Below are 14,133 nucleotides of genomic sequence, written 5' to 3'. Positions count from 1 at the left end.
TTTCAGTTAATGCAATACTTTACTTCACACATGAGAAACTTTCTCACTCACAGACGAAACAGTAGGTTGTTTACTAACAACTAGAGCAATTAGAGCTACTAGCGCTCGTCTCTTGCATTCACGGGATGCAAATTTAGCTTGGGGACGTAATACTTAGACACACCGAGTTCGTTGACCTCTTACATCTGTATCATGAGTAGAGTGTGTTAACGGCGATGTTGCCGGACTGCTGAGACTTCAGATTTAATTTTCTAATTAACCGTGCATTTAGTCACAAAACGTAATATAGGTTTTCTATTCATTTACGTGTACCCTATCGTTCCTTTCAGTCTACAAGGTTATTCCCTTCCACTCTGTACACACACACATACGCATACATACAGGTGTCCACAAAATGATTACAGATTTTTCGTGTGGTGGTAGGGAACATCCATAGGTCTACGAGTAGTTTAATACCATGAACCTTCTGTCGGAAATGCTTTGTTATGGGTGTAAACAGTGAAATTGCATTGCAAATTGTTGAACACATTGTTGTTTATTATGTTAATTATAAGAAAACAAAGCTATTACATGTTGTTTTACATCAATTGTTAGAAATGTCGGCCACTGACCTGGTTGCACAGCTCCGCGCGTCTCACCACGGACTGATGAAATCTACGTAGCATATCTGGTTGCTCCCTAATTTCCGCTTCCGCTGCCACGATCCTCGCTACAAGCTATGCTTGTGTGTTCACCGGAGTCTCGTAGACAAGTGACTTCATTATCCCCATAAAAAGAAATCCAATGGTGTAAGATCTGGGGACCTCGGTGGCCATGGAACGGGTCCACCTCGATCAATCCACCGACCTGGAAATCTTCTGTTGACGAAAGCCCCGTCCAGCTTATCATACAAATAAGTGCACTGCAGTCTCAAGCGGATTGTATTGTGTAATATTGCGTTTACACCCTTACCAAAGCATTTTCGACCCAAGGGTCATTGTTTATAACACTCGTATGGACTTTCCCTACTACCGCACGAAAAATTTGCACTCATTTTGTGGACACCTCTGTACACACGGAGCGTGTGCCAAGGAACACATTTCATTCAGGTAAATGCCTTGCCGGCCTTGTACTCTTATAGATCGAACGCAAGTGCCGAGGAAATAGTGTGTACATCCCCTGAATCGAGCATGGGAAGGTTTTATGTTGTATTTTATGGACACACAACACAGACAGAAAGGATTTTAAGGTTAGAACATTAGTGTATCCCTACAGCTGACTTCAAGTCATTGAAGTTCTCTTTAATTCTTGGTAAATCCGTACACATTAGAACAGCGAATCTTTTTTTTTAGTTGGTTATTTAGCAACGCTGTATCAACTACTAAGTTATTTAGCGTTGTGATATTGATGATAGCGAGATTGTATTTGGGGAGCTGACATTCACCTTACGTTGGGAAAAACCTCGGAAAAAACCCAACCAGGTAATTAGCCCAAGCAGGAATCGAACCCCGCGCTCGAGCGTAATTTCGGATCGGCAGGCAAGCGCCTTAGCCGACTGAGCTACGCCGTTGGCTACAGCGAATTTTCCTTGATGTGTGTACTGTATTACAAAGAAATTCTACAAGTATATCGTGTTATTTCCAGCAGTCGAAAATTCTAGCACTTATTATGGGATTGCAGCTGTAATGTAATGTAGAAGTAGACTCATATTGCCTAAAACTGACGGGTTGAATCTCATCTAAGCGGGGGTTGCTACTTGCCCATGTCACTTTTCGAACGCCACCGTACTAAGCGAAACGTTTTTCCATGCCTACATCCGTTAAATAAATAGGTCTATAGCCTGTAGCATTGGTTTTCTGTTTTGGACCTGAAATGATTATCATAATAGGACCTATTATTATTATTATTATTATTATTATTATTATTATTATTATTACTACTACTACTACTACGACTATTATTATTATTATTATTATTATTATTATTATTATTATTATTTGTGGTTAGGGTTTCTATGATCTAAAATCTCTGGAAATATGCATATAACTTACTTGTGCCCTAAAAATACCAAAATATGACATAAAAACTTGTAAATAGAATGCAAAACAAATTAAATATTGTGCAAAAATTACTTACGAATTTGTTGTATCAATCATTCTACAGGATTGTTTTTTCTTTTAAATATTAACTCCTATTGGCCATAGCGGACTACTCTCCTTAAGCGTTATATATTGGGAGGACTGAAGGCGTAACCGATCAGCAACAATCTGAGAATATTCCTAACATTCTTTTATCTTTGTGTTTTGACTACTTTCTGCTTGCAAATCCAGTTGTTATCATGCTTCATTTAACCACAACATAATATTTCTAAGGGAAGGAAATTCAAAATAAATAACAAAACGCAAACAGAATTTCTTGTCATTATTGACAGATAACGTGTGAATAATAGTTGGAGATCTATTGAAACAATTTGTAATATAACCAAAAGTATGCAATTTAATGCTAAAATATGGAAAAATATGCATTTATTGAACAAATAAAAACTGTCATCGCGTTCAGAAAAGCTATAAATGTTGTTAATTTGACGTACATTTGTAAAAGAGATCGCAATAAAAATATGACATATGATAGATCTCCGATAGAAGTTGTTGTTGTTATTATTATTATTATTATTATTATTATTAAAACTTTCACTGTCCGCTGTTATTTTTAATGCTGATCCTGTCTGTCGTGTGATTAGCTTGGTACAAGACCATCACATGCGACTATGCAGTACAAACATAGGTCCACGAATACACAAATATTCCCACGCTAAGGTAAATAAACTCTAACGTCACCTGTCTCCTATGTTGAACTTGCTGAGATCCGAACAGCGAGTGCACAACAGTAGGCACTATTATAGCTATTCCGATAATGGTGCAGGTTTTAATTTTGTGTAAAAACTTGTGCCTGCTTATACGTTTGAGTGTTCATCATACAATTCAGTATCGTTGTATAATGTTGCCCTTCCCGTCCAGAGACTGCAAATATGGTGTGTAACGATATCCAGAACAGTGGTAATTAATTAATATAGATTCCTTTACGGTGTGCAGGATCTTCAAGTGATACTTAACTGGTAATAGAAGTATAGAATGTATAATGTGTAGAGACCAAAGAATTTCGCATTAATTTTGAAAAAAAAAATCATGGTATAAATATTGTATTTCACACTTTATCGCTAATTAATTGTACGATTATCAGCAGTAATCTCACTAGAGGTTTTGATTTATCTAGAGAAAATCAAAACTCGAGTGAGGTTTAATTGACTATTACACGATTAGAAGAAAGTATATAAAGATTAGAAGAAAGTATATAAAGATTAGAAGAAATAAAGTACTCTAATACAATAAAATATTAATTGACTTACTGAAATTCTATTTCACTAATGTTAGCTTCACCAAAACGTTTGAACGGAGCGCCATTTTCAGTCGACTATCTATGCGGGAAACAAATTACGATCGCAAAGTATGTTTTATAGTACCGTAAAGAATTTGCAATTTGAAATGTTGACAAAACAAAGAAACAAATGCTAGGGTAGCGGTAAAAACAAACAAATGCTACGGAAGCGATAAAATTGAACAAATGCTAAGGAAACGATAACATTGTGCGATAAGCATCCATGATTGGTTGAAATACGTCCATTCGTACCGTTTTATTGGTCAAAAGTAGTATGACGTAGTAAAAGTGTAATAGTCTCAATAATTTCATAGCCATCGACTAGCTCTGTCGGCTAAGGCGCTTGCCTGCCGATCCGGAGTTGTGTTTGGGCGCGGGTTCGATTCCCGCTTGGGCTGATTACTTGGTTGTTTTTTTTTTCGAGGTTTTCCCCAACCATAAGGCAAATGTCAGGTAATCTATGGCGAATCCTCAGCCTCATCTCGCTATCACCAATCCCATCGACGCTAAATAACCTCGTAGTTGATACAGTGTCGTTAAATAACCGAGTTAAAAAATAATTTCGTATAAATTGGAAAATTATTTTTACGTGAAAAAATAACACTATATTACGTATTAGGCACGAAATAATGATTAAAAACGTTTCATTGATGCTTGTCTTAGGAGCTACACTCTCGTTTCTTCAACGTATTCGCACATTACAAAATTACACATTAAAAGTTTAGTCTCGCATACATAAAGATCCTCACTAGCAAATTCTTTAGCTCTGGAATGAAGTGCAATTGTTGACGTTCGATCCATCTTTACAACTGAATAAATATTGGAAGAAGTTTCTAAAATAGCAACACCCTTGGCCTTACTATAATACCAGCAAACAAAAGCAATCTTTCAGATGGACAGTAACGTTTTCTCCTCTGCAATTTGTTTTAAAGTGGTTGTGATATCTTAATCTCTTGGAATGTGTTTTTTTTTCTCAATTCTAGCTTTCAGCTTGTAAGAAGAGTGAATGTTATATTCACAAGTTAAAGGTGTTTAAACGGTGCATTAAATATTTGAAAAAGCAATGAAATGCAAATTGTTAAAAAAATTCGCTTTTTCGTGTAAATACAGTAATTTATTTCGCTCTAAAACACATCTAATTCGCGATAAAAAATATTGTCATTTTCGCTATTTTTGCAGACTTATTCGCAAATAAAAATAACTTTCTCTTTAATCAACTATTTGTCGCTTTTATCGCTAATGCGAAAATCTGTGGTCTATAATAATAAGTCTTTTAGTTTCATTGGTTACGTAAGACATAGCGGTTTAAAAAAATGACCGATGCTGCAATAATTCTGACGACCCCTGACCTTCCGTCCCTCTTGCCGTCCATCGGCCTGGACAGAGACGAATAATTCTTTACATCCTTATTTTATTGTTTCATTTGCATCGCTGCATCGCGACAGGGTCAGCGGAAATCAAGGACAGTCCGCTCTAATGCAAGTGGAGTCACTGATTTGCGCGCGGCGACTCACAAGCTCTGACTCATAGTCGGGATTATTTAATTTTTTTGAAGTCCTGTGAAGCAGCCAGTGCTGTAGTTGGACCGGAACGCAGTTCCAGTAAAAATGATATTAGGGTTCCACAGTTACGGTATAAATAAGACAGGATACGACTCATGAAACAATTTGGTGGCTTCTGAATCAGCTGAGGTCCGATTTTTTTTTTTCAACTACAGCACTGGAAACAATCCTTGGTAAAGGACCCATACTGTCTCCACATGTAGGACACACCTATAAAAACCACACACCACGCTTATCGTGAACAGTTTTAAATCACACTTAATTAAGGTTTTTAAGTCTTGGGTTCGAGTTACAGTGCTTCGTTCTACAGTAGACTGTGTTTGTTCGAACTGTAAGGAGAGTTTGAAAAAATCTACATAGGCCTATCCGAAATTCGAATTATGCATCAAATTAATTTTGTAGAAAATACATATAAAAAGTATTATTCACTCGTATACAGTAATAAGTTATCAATGTGCGGTGTACTTTACCTTAACTGCCGCTATATTTTATCCGTATCCATACAAAAATTAGGCTACCAATAGAAGAAAAAATTTCTATTTTCTTTGCTAACGTTAAATTTTTGTAAGTCCTACGTTATCATTTCAACTTTTAATTCAGAGTCCATATCGTCGGACTTTAAGAGATTTGCAAAAGGTAACTGTACCGCTGTAATTCATTATATATGTTTATAAAGTCTTCTGCTACTTTATACTGTCCATTTTGTCGTAATTAACTTCATACGGTAGATACGCATAATAAACATACTGTGCTCCAACCACGAGAAAGTTTCTGCCGGATGAGACGAAGGGGGGGGGTAATATTGTGAATGAATGTTGATGTCATAAGATGTCATAAGGTCACACACGTGGGTACTCTCATCTCTATTGGCTAGCTCTCACAGCACAAACCATAACATTGATACAGACATATTTATACTACCCTAGTTACAAAATTAGATCACAGTTAATCTCCTGGCCTTTTAATCTCTTCATACAAGAAATAACATATGCAGGAGAGCGCATGGTTTTTAAACTGGCGTTATAACGGTAATATTATTTATCTACTTCGTTCCAATAGATGACGCAATAGTAAGCACATTCCTTTCACGGTTGATCTCCTGGTTGGAGAAAAGTAGTGTCTATTCCTCTGACGCGGAAACAGCACTACGCCTGTGAATTTCTAAGAACATTTATATTATTCACTTATGTGTGTCAGCCTGGTTGGCGCAGTTGGTATAGCGTTGGCCTTCTATGCCCGAGGTTGCGGATTCGATCCCGGGCCAGGTCGATGGCATTTAAGTATGCTTAAATGCTTTAGGCCCTTGTCAGTAGATTTACTGGCATGTAAAAGAATTCCTGCGGGATAAAATTCCGGCACACCGGCGACGCTGATATAACCTCAGCAGCAATATAATATAGCATATATTTCCTCCTCCTTGCCCAAACATGTACTTACGTATCGTACATGGACAGGAAAGAATCAGTCAGGAATTGGATCAAAGATTCTTTCTGAGAAACCGTGGGTTCATATTAAATAGCCACTGTAGTAGATATTAACAAAACTGCAGACTGATTATTTCCACGTACTGCGCTGTTACGTATAGGTAGTAGAACTAGAGCCTTACATCTCGAAAACCCGGTATATTGGGAGTTGTGAAGCTCTGGGAATTGGAGGGGTGATTTCAAACATAAGGGTAGTCGGAGGATGGAAAAATTAGGGTGGTGAGGGAAGGGGACATGGCGAGTTTCGCTTCCACCCCTCTTCCGTAGGGATTATGCCTTTCAACTTTGACGGTTGAAACGGTAGCAGGTTAATAATGAATGATAACACGTGCACATGCCTTTTGGTTGTATAGTGGAGATCGAGCGATGCTGAGGAGCCTTCTGTTCTGTGCAACAATTTTACCTAAGTAATTTCCGTATTGTAAATTTCAGCCATATCCAGTGAGCAAATTTAGCTCTAATATTTGACTTGAACTCTGAAGAGATCCAGTTCGATTACCATGCTTGAATATTGGGTTGGAATCTTCAAAAATAATTTAACGGTATAAGATTTATCTTGTATTCTTTCCCTCTCTTCTCTGTGGCTTAGCCTACATGTAATTAATAAGCCTAGTATGTACCAATCTCAAGATACATTCTGAGAGAGTTCATCATCCTTGATGGATTGAGAGAGGAAGCGCCATCAGCATTGAGATTCTAGAACAGGCCTGCAAAAGGTTTGCGCTCTCCGAGCCGGCTCACAGCTCATGAGCGGAATGCAGATAGCTGCGCTCTGTATAAGGGTGGACTGGAAGAAATGTGATCTCGTACAAAATACACACAAAAGGAAATACAGTACTAGTAAGAGTGTTTATAAATGAATTCACGTTCAGTGTTTGCAAAACTATGTTGGACTATTATTAATTAATAAAGAAATATTTATTTTACAGAAATAATAGAAATTCTATAGCTACTTAAATGTACAATATCATTTTGTTATATTTTTATTTATCAGTACATCAAAGCGAAGTTTTATGCTATTGGCAGCTGAAAGAAACAGTAACCTACTGATCGTAATGAAACATCAGTTACAGATGTTCGATGTCTGCCTTTATTAAAGTTGATTATAGAAAACAGTTGCTCACAAATATAAATGTTGAGCCAAATATAGCAATCATTTTCACAGCCAGCCTGTGTAGTCGTGGATATTATTGCTAATGTTTAGTCTTGTAAAACTCAACCAGGCTAGTAGTATTATTCAAACGATCTTTAGCCCTTAGGTCACATTGAAGATCAATAAGTTCGAGCTGTAAATCGTTAAATGTTATGTTCCGTCTTCTAGATTCCTCCATACTGTACTGTAGCAGTAGGTAAGCAACGTGAAACAGTTACTGAGAATAGGCCTATACACTGAACTCCACTAGATAACTGAGTGGTCGTTTCCCTCTCCTCTACCTATAGCAAGTCTATGTCATTCTGACGTATCTTCCTCTCCGTTTCGGCGAGCGGTAAACACAGCTCTCCCGCTCCGAAGGAGCGCGCGCGCTTGTTGAGCGCTGTTTGTGCAGGTATGTTCTAGAATATTTAGGGCCGGTTTTTCGTTCTGCTTCGTATTATAAACCTTAACTACCAGTTAATTTTGAGTTAACTTGAGTTTAACTTGATCGGCAGTTTTCTGCCGTTTAAACTGCAATTCAAGGCTCAGCAGTGCAAGATGGCGGTTCCCGCAATACACATGGATATTGCAAATGTTTTCCTAGAACTTATGAGTGACCATATGTGAGTGATTAATATTACACGGCGGCCAAGAATTTTTCGAAATAAAGTGCACCACTTTGAAATATACATAAATTAACATAAGTTTTAAAACAGATTGAAGCTTTCGAAGCAGACAGTCCTAACCTTCAGAATTAGGCTTATAGTCCTAACCTTGTTTCGAAAAATTGAAACTCGGATACAGTGTGCAACGAAAAACGAGAAAGTGCAAAAATATGTGTTTTAGGGTTTGAATTTAAAGATTATTTGAAAAAATAAATGATTTCTTTTTTATTTTTGAAAACATTCTGTTGAATGTCTGCATCGGTTACTAGTTACGGTGCGCTATTTTTCCTCTGGTAGTAGGCATACTGAAAACGATGGAAGATATCGGAGGTGTCCGTAAATCTACTATAAACCTACTACGCATTGTACTGTGTGTGGCAGACAGTCTCCTGGCAAAATTTACTATGGGCCTGATTTATAAACACAGCAATAATATTACCTAATTTTACTAGACTCGTAAAAATAATTTTTGTTTGACTGAATTCTGTTTCATAAATATTCTAGACAACACATAAAATACACACACTAATATTATTACTTCATTACTCAGTTGATTCTGTATGGAGTTACGTCGCGGACGGTCATGCAAGGTTTAGTTTGGTTGCATTGTGTTTGGGAGTATAACGTTGGTAGCCAGCGTTAAGAATCTATTTGGGGTTAAGTCTGACAAGCATACTGAATTACGCAGTATTGGTTCTCTTTAGGTTTTTTTTTTATGATACTCTCTCTGATATCGAAGAACAAAGATGTTTCTTAATGAAGATTCTCCACGAGCGTCGGCTATTTTAAATCAATAATATAATTCGTCGTATTTCTCCTACTTACGGATTCTGCAGGCCTGGTATAAGCAGTGGGTCTGTTCCGACGTCAGCTTCCTGCTGTCTTCTTCTAGATCAGTCATCGTCAACTGGCCAGCATACTAGTTCGGAGCGCCGAGACGCTGGCTGAGGAGGTAGTAGTGTGCAGTGTGTCGAGCCAAGCCAACGCATCCCATCACAGAAGCCAACTTTCTGACCATAATTTACAATGCCTTTTTCGATTGTGTTCTACACGAGCATTGACACGTAACATAAACCAGTTAGTGAGGGAAAAACGAATTAAAAACTCTAGGAAAACCAATGCTAATGATCGGCTAAAATAATTTTTATCATTTGTTATTTACATTGTAGGCCTAATAAAATAATTTAGGCCTACTTCAGTCTTGTAACAGAAACGACAGTATGTTTCATATGTTATACAAAATAACAAATAAATAATTGGTTTTGTGATATATAGTGTCAGATAAAAAATGGATAATTAATTTTATTTTATTGACGACACTTAAACAAAGGAATAGAATGACAGGATTTAAATATTAGTAATGGGCTTGATTTGTTTAATATTTTGTAACAGTGAAAATGCACTATAGGTCTGTAAGTTCTCAATTACTTTAATAATATAAAAACTATTTACTTTCAAAACCGATACAATACATAACGGCAAAATACATATTGTTTGTTGTCTTAAACTGAAAAGTGGTTTACTTATTACACAGTTCCTCTTAAAATAAATTAAGTACATGCTTCTTCCGTGTTTATTATAATTACTAGAGACTGATTAAAAGGGTTGAACAAGTGAACGGACGCCACTGCTATCACCCGATTCTTTCCCTCCACCTCCTGCTGCACAGTTGATGTCTAAGGGACTGAGCTAGCGAGCAAACTGTCCCTGCACTATAGTGCACTGAGATGACGACTCCTGTTCTAGATCTTAAGTCGCGTGTCCTTATGGTTTGTAATTTACTATTTTCTTTGGAATGCGAATGTCTAACATTCTTTATGCTCGACCATGCCGAAATGTAGTAATTACACACCTGGTAGCAGACCTTTAATGCATGTCATTAAAGGTCAGGTCTTTCAGCCAATGACGACTCAGGTTACAACTGTTCAGCCAATGACAGGTCTGCTTTCTACCGTTATAAAACCGCAAGTATCGATTATTCTCGGATATGCAATCGAAAGAGAATTAGCGAAAAGTCGCGTAGGCTGGAAATCCAATACTGTCGCAGAAGGTTATGTTGTTACTATAATAATTAGCGTTAATTGTAAATAATATTCAAATAAATTCAATTTGTCATCTCGTTTTTCAATGTCTAATTTAATTTCAATGTTATCTCTGTAGGTTCTTATGGCCTAGCAAGGTCAATGTCGACATCTGTTCCTCGGAAAAAATCAATACTTTCGCGTCTGCGCACATCTCACAACATACGGAACATTGCTCCAGGTCAGATGCAATAAAATTAATATCAAGTTAGAAATATGGTCGAGCATAAAAAGTCGTATGAAACTCGCCTATAATGGTAATTAAGAAGCTCGTATGAAAATTATGAAACTCGCTTGCGCTCGTTTCATAAATATCCATATTCGCTTCTTAATTACCTTCATTATAGGCTCGTTGCATAATGTACTATTCTAGGAGATCAATCCAATTATCTCTATTATGTTGTTAATTTGTTTTGTTATACTTTATTATTATCATTATTATTATTATTATTATTATTATTATTATTATGATCTTTCAATGTGCAGTCTTTTACTGTTCTTAAAAAATTTCAACTCAGCAACTCCAATCCTTTTGGGTTTTTTCCTTGATTAACTATGTTATAGCATACAATTGAACAGGAATTTAATTGCGTTTCTTTTCTTGTTTGTCCTTTTAGATATTTCTTAAAATAGCTTAAACATCTTGTTAAGATACTTGAAGTGACGCACCCACTCTTTAGCCATCTGTAGTGAGAAGCTCCCACTACTTGGCATTGTCTCGCTACAAGGCCTTGTATTCGACACAGGCAAGGCCGCTGCGGTTTCGTGTGTTGTGCTGAAGATTTCTGTTCCGAGAGAATGTGGAAATGTCATCCCGTCCTGATACCCTCCTATTCATAATTCATCATGCGCACTGTGAAAAGGTTGCGCCGAACTGTAAGGCATATCCTGGCGGATTTACATAAATGACGAAACACGCGTCATATGAAATATACACGCGGTGACGACCGCTTGAAAGTAACTGCTCTAGTGTGTAACTGTAGCACACATAAGGATAAATGAGGCCTCTGTTGCGTGTAAATGCTTGTACTTAAAATAGCCAGCCGCAGCATTTCACTCCGACAGCACATAGACTACGTGTGCACACTCATTTGGGTTATTGTCTTCGGCAAATATGCGAAGGGAAATCACAAAACATTTTTAATGGATTATTCATATGGTTATTAAGCCACTTTGTATATAATACTAAATAAAGTTACCTGCATACATTTTTATTTAATGATGTTTTTGTACTACCTAGACCAGTGATGTCAAAGGAAGCGCATTTTTCTGACCTTGACGTCGTGCGCGGACATTAAGCGCTAGGTATGCTAGGAGGAATAAGCAGCCTGTTGGATTAAGAAAACAGTGGTGCACAAACTTCAAACGGAACGTGAAATTTTATGTCGTTATTTTTATATTGCTTCTTTCTGTTTGTTATTTTCTATATTTTCTTTAAAACAAAAGTACTAACACCTATTTCTTAGCCTAATATTGCAGTTGTGTTTTAAACGTTAATAACTAGGGAACGGAATTTGGAGTAGTAAAAGCTAGTATTGGCATCTACACAGTCATTTGTTTACAACCCTTTATACCAAGTCCTCTCCTCCATGACATACTCGCAGGTCTCTACACGTCAACAACAGGTGAACGGGACAGTTGTCGCATAAGAACTTCAACATGCAGGTTTGCAGTTCAGAGTAGTGAAGTGCAGGTACAATGCCGAAAGTGAAACCAACTAACAATACAGTATTGAAAGACTATATTTGTAAAACCTCCAGATCAAGTATCAAAATTCAGGAAACAATTCCCTAAATTGTCGCTTCCCCCATGTCCAGTTCCTACGAGACGGGGGTCATGGTTAGAAGCTTGCAATTATTACGCACGTCACCTCCAATCTGTGAAGAAAGTGGTCCAGTCTTTCGATACCGATGACGCGGCTGCGATTCAAATACTCCAGGAACTGCTAAATGATGAAACAATCGAAAAAGAAGTCACGAATATTAAGTAAAATTTTGGATATTTACCGGATGCCATTATTCAATTAGGCAAGTCAGGAGTAGAACTAGTTGAGCAAATAAATATTATGAGAACTATTGTAAATAAGCTGAGTGCAGTAGAAGGTGAAATAAGAAAACGTGTTGGTGAAAAAATGAAGAAAGTTTTGATTAAAAATGGTGGATACGATATTCATAGTCGGATTTCAGATGTACTAACAAAGACGTTTCCCAATGACGTCATTCAACATGTGTATTTAATTGACGTATCTTGTTTCAAGTACTCTCTAATTGTCTCTGCAGATGGAGAGCGGAGTTTTTCCATGTTACAAAATTTCCTTCCTTGCAACAGAGCAAAGTTGTATTTTGAAAATTTGAAAATAATATTTACAATTTATTATAACAAGGCATAGCATTAATTGAAAATGCCATTTCGTTTGGATCTACATATTCAGAGCCGAGTTCCATACAGAAGACAACTGTCTATCAACATCAATATGTCCACTGACACGCGAAGATGCAGAGATTGATATTTAATTATGTATATTTGTAATGTTGTTTATTGATGTCTTGTGCGTTGCGAAGAAAAGCACATGTAGTTCACAAAGAAATGCAGATTATGTATGTAGGTCACTATATGCCATTAAACTATTCCATTTGTTTATTCTGAAATATATTTACAGACGTTGCGTGTAAGTTTGTATGAAGTGGACTGTACTCGTCCATGCAGCTCGCTTGACAGTCACTGAGCTACGAATATCTATACTACGTTTCACCATTCTTTATAATACTCCAAATCCCTTTCCCTGTTAATAACATAATAAAGAGTAAATAAAGAATATTCACTCAAATTCCCTAATAACTACAACTATACTGTACTAAGTGAATTAAACACATTATTCATAAAGAAAGTGTTATCCCAAAGAAAGACACTGAATATGACATGATAAGTTGAAATTGATATTGATGGTATCTTTAGCCTTATAAAAGTAATCAAAACAATATTATAGTACAAAGAAAAGTTGTCTAGGTATATGTTTTAACTGTAACTAATAATACATAATAAGACTCTTATCGCATTATGCTTTTAGGTGATATTGGTGCGCAACGTTCTGTTATCAGAATATTAAATTATCTCGAAATCTGCTGAAGCTATAGAGCTGACGTTTTACCAACATATAGGCACATATCTTTTGTTTGTGATGTAACAGTATTCGCTTTGTTAATTCATTTCCTTACAAACATTTTCCATGCGAATATTTTCAAACATTTTAATACACTCTCTCCAGTAATACGTATTTACGATATATTAGATTTACGAAAACATCGTTTTAGTACCTGTAAGGCTACTAAACAAACATATCTGAAAATTTCACTTTTCTGTAAAAAAAGTTGAGAAAATGTTCCTTTTCAATAAAAAGCAAACTTGTGAAAAATGAACATTAAAATTAAAACTTACATTCTTATAATGCACTTATACTTCTCAGACAAATCTAAAAATTAACATGGATACAGTTTTAATAAGTTCTCTTTGCGTAACTCCGTCCAATTACACTTTTTATGAATAATGTAAACTAATATGTATCGTAAAACGTTCAGACTATTTCTAGTTTAAATGTCAAAATAAAGTCACTGCAAATACGGTTTAATATTAGATTCAAAATTCTGTATTGAAATTGAGTCTGAATACTAAATTGAAAATTTCGTACACACACAAATTTAAAAAAATCCCACTACCCAATTGAAACAAAATCATAAATTCAATCAGGTCCAGTGCCTTCCAACAGTACAGCTGGCAGGGAACATAGCTTGACAA

The sequence above is a fragment of the Periplaneta americana genome, chromosome 16 (assembly GCF_040183065.1).
Source record: "Periplaneta americana isolate PAMFEO1 chromosome 16, P.americana_PAMFEO1_priV1, whole genome shotgun sequence".
Taxonomy (NCBI): domain Eukaryota; kingdom Metazoa; phylum Arthropoda; class Insecta; order Blattodea; family Blattidae; genus Periplaneta; species Periplaneta americana.
Note: the sequence above shows the minus strand (reverse complement) of the source record.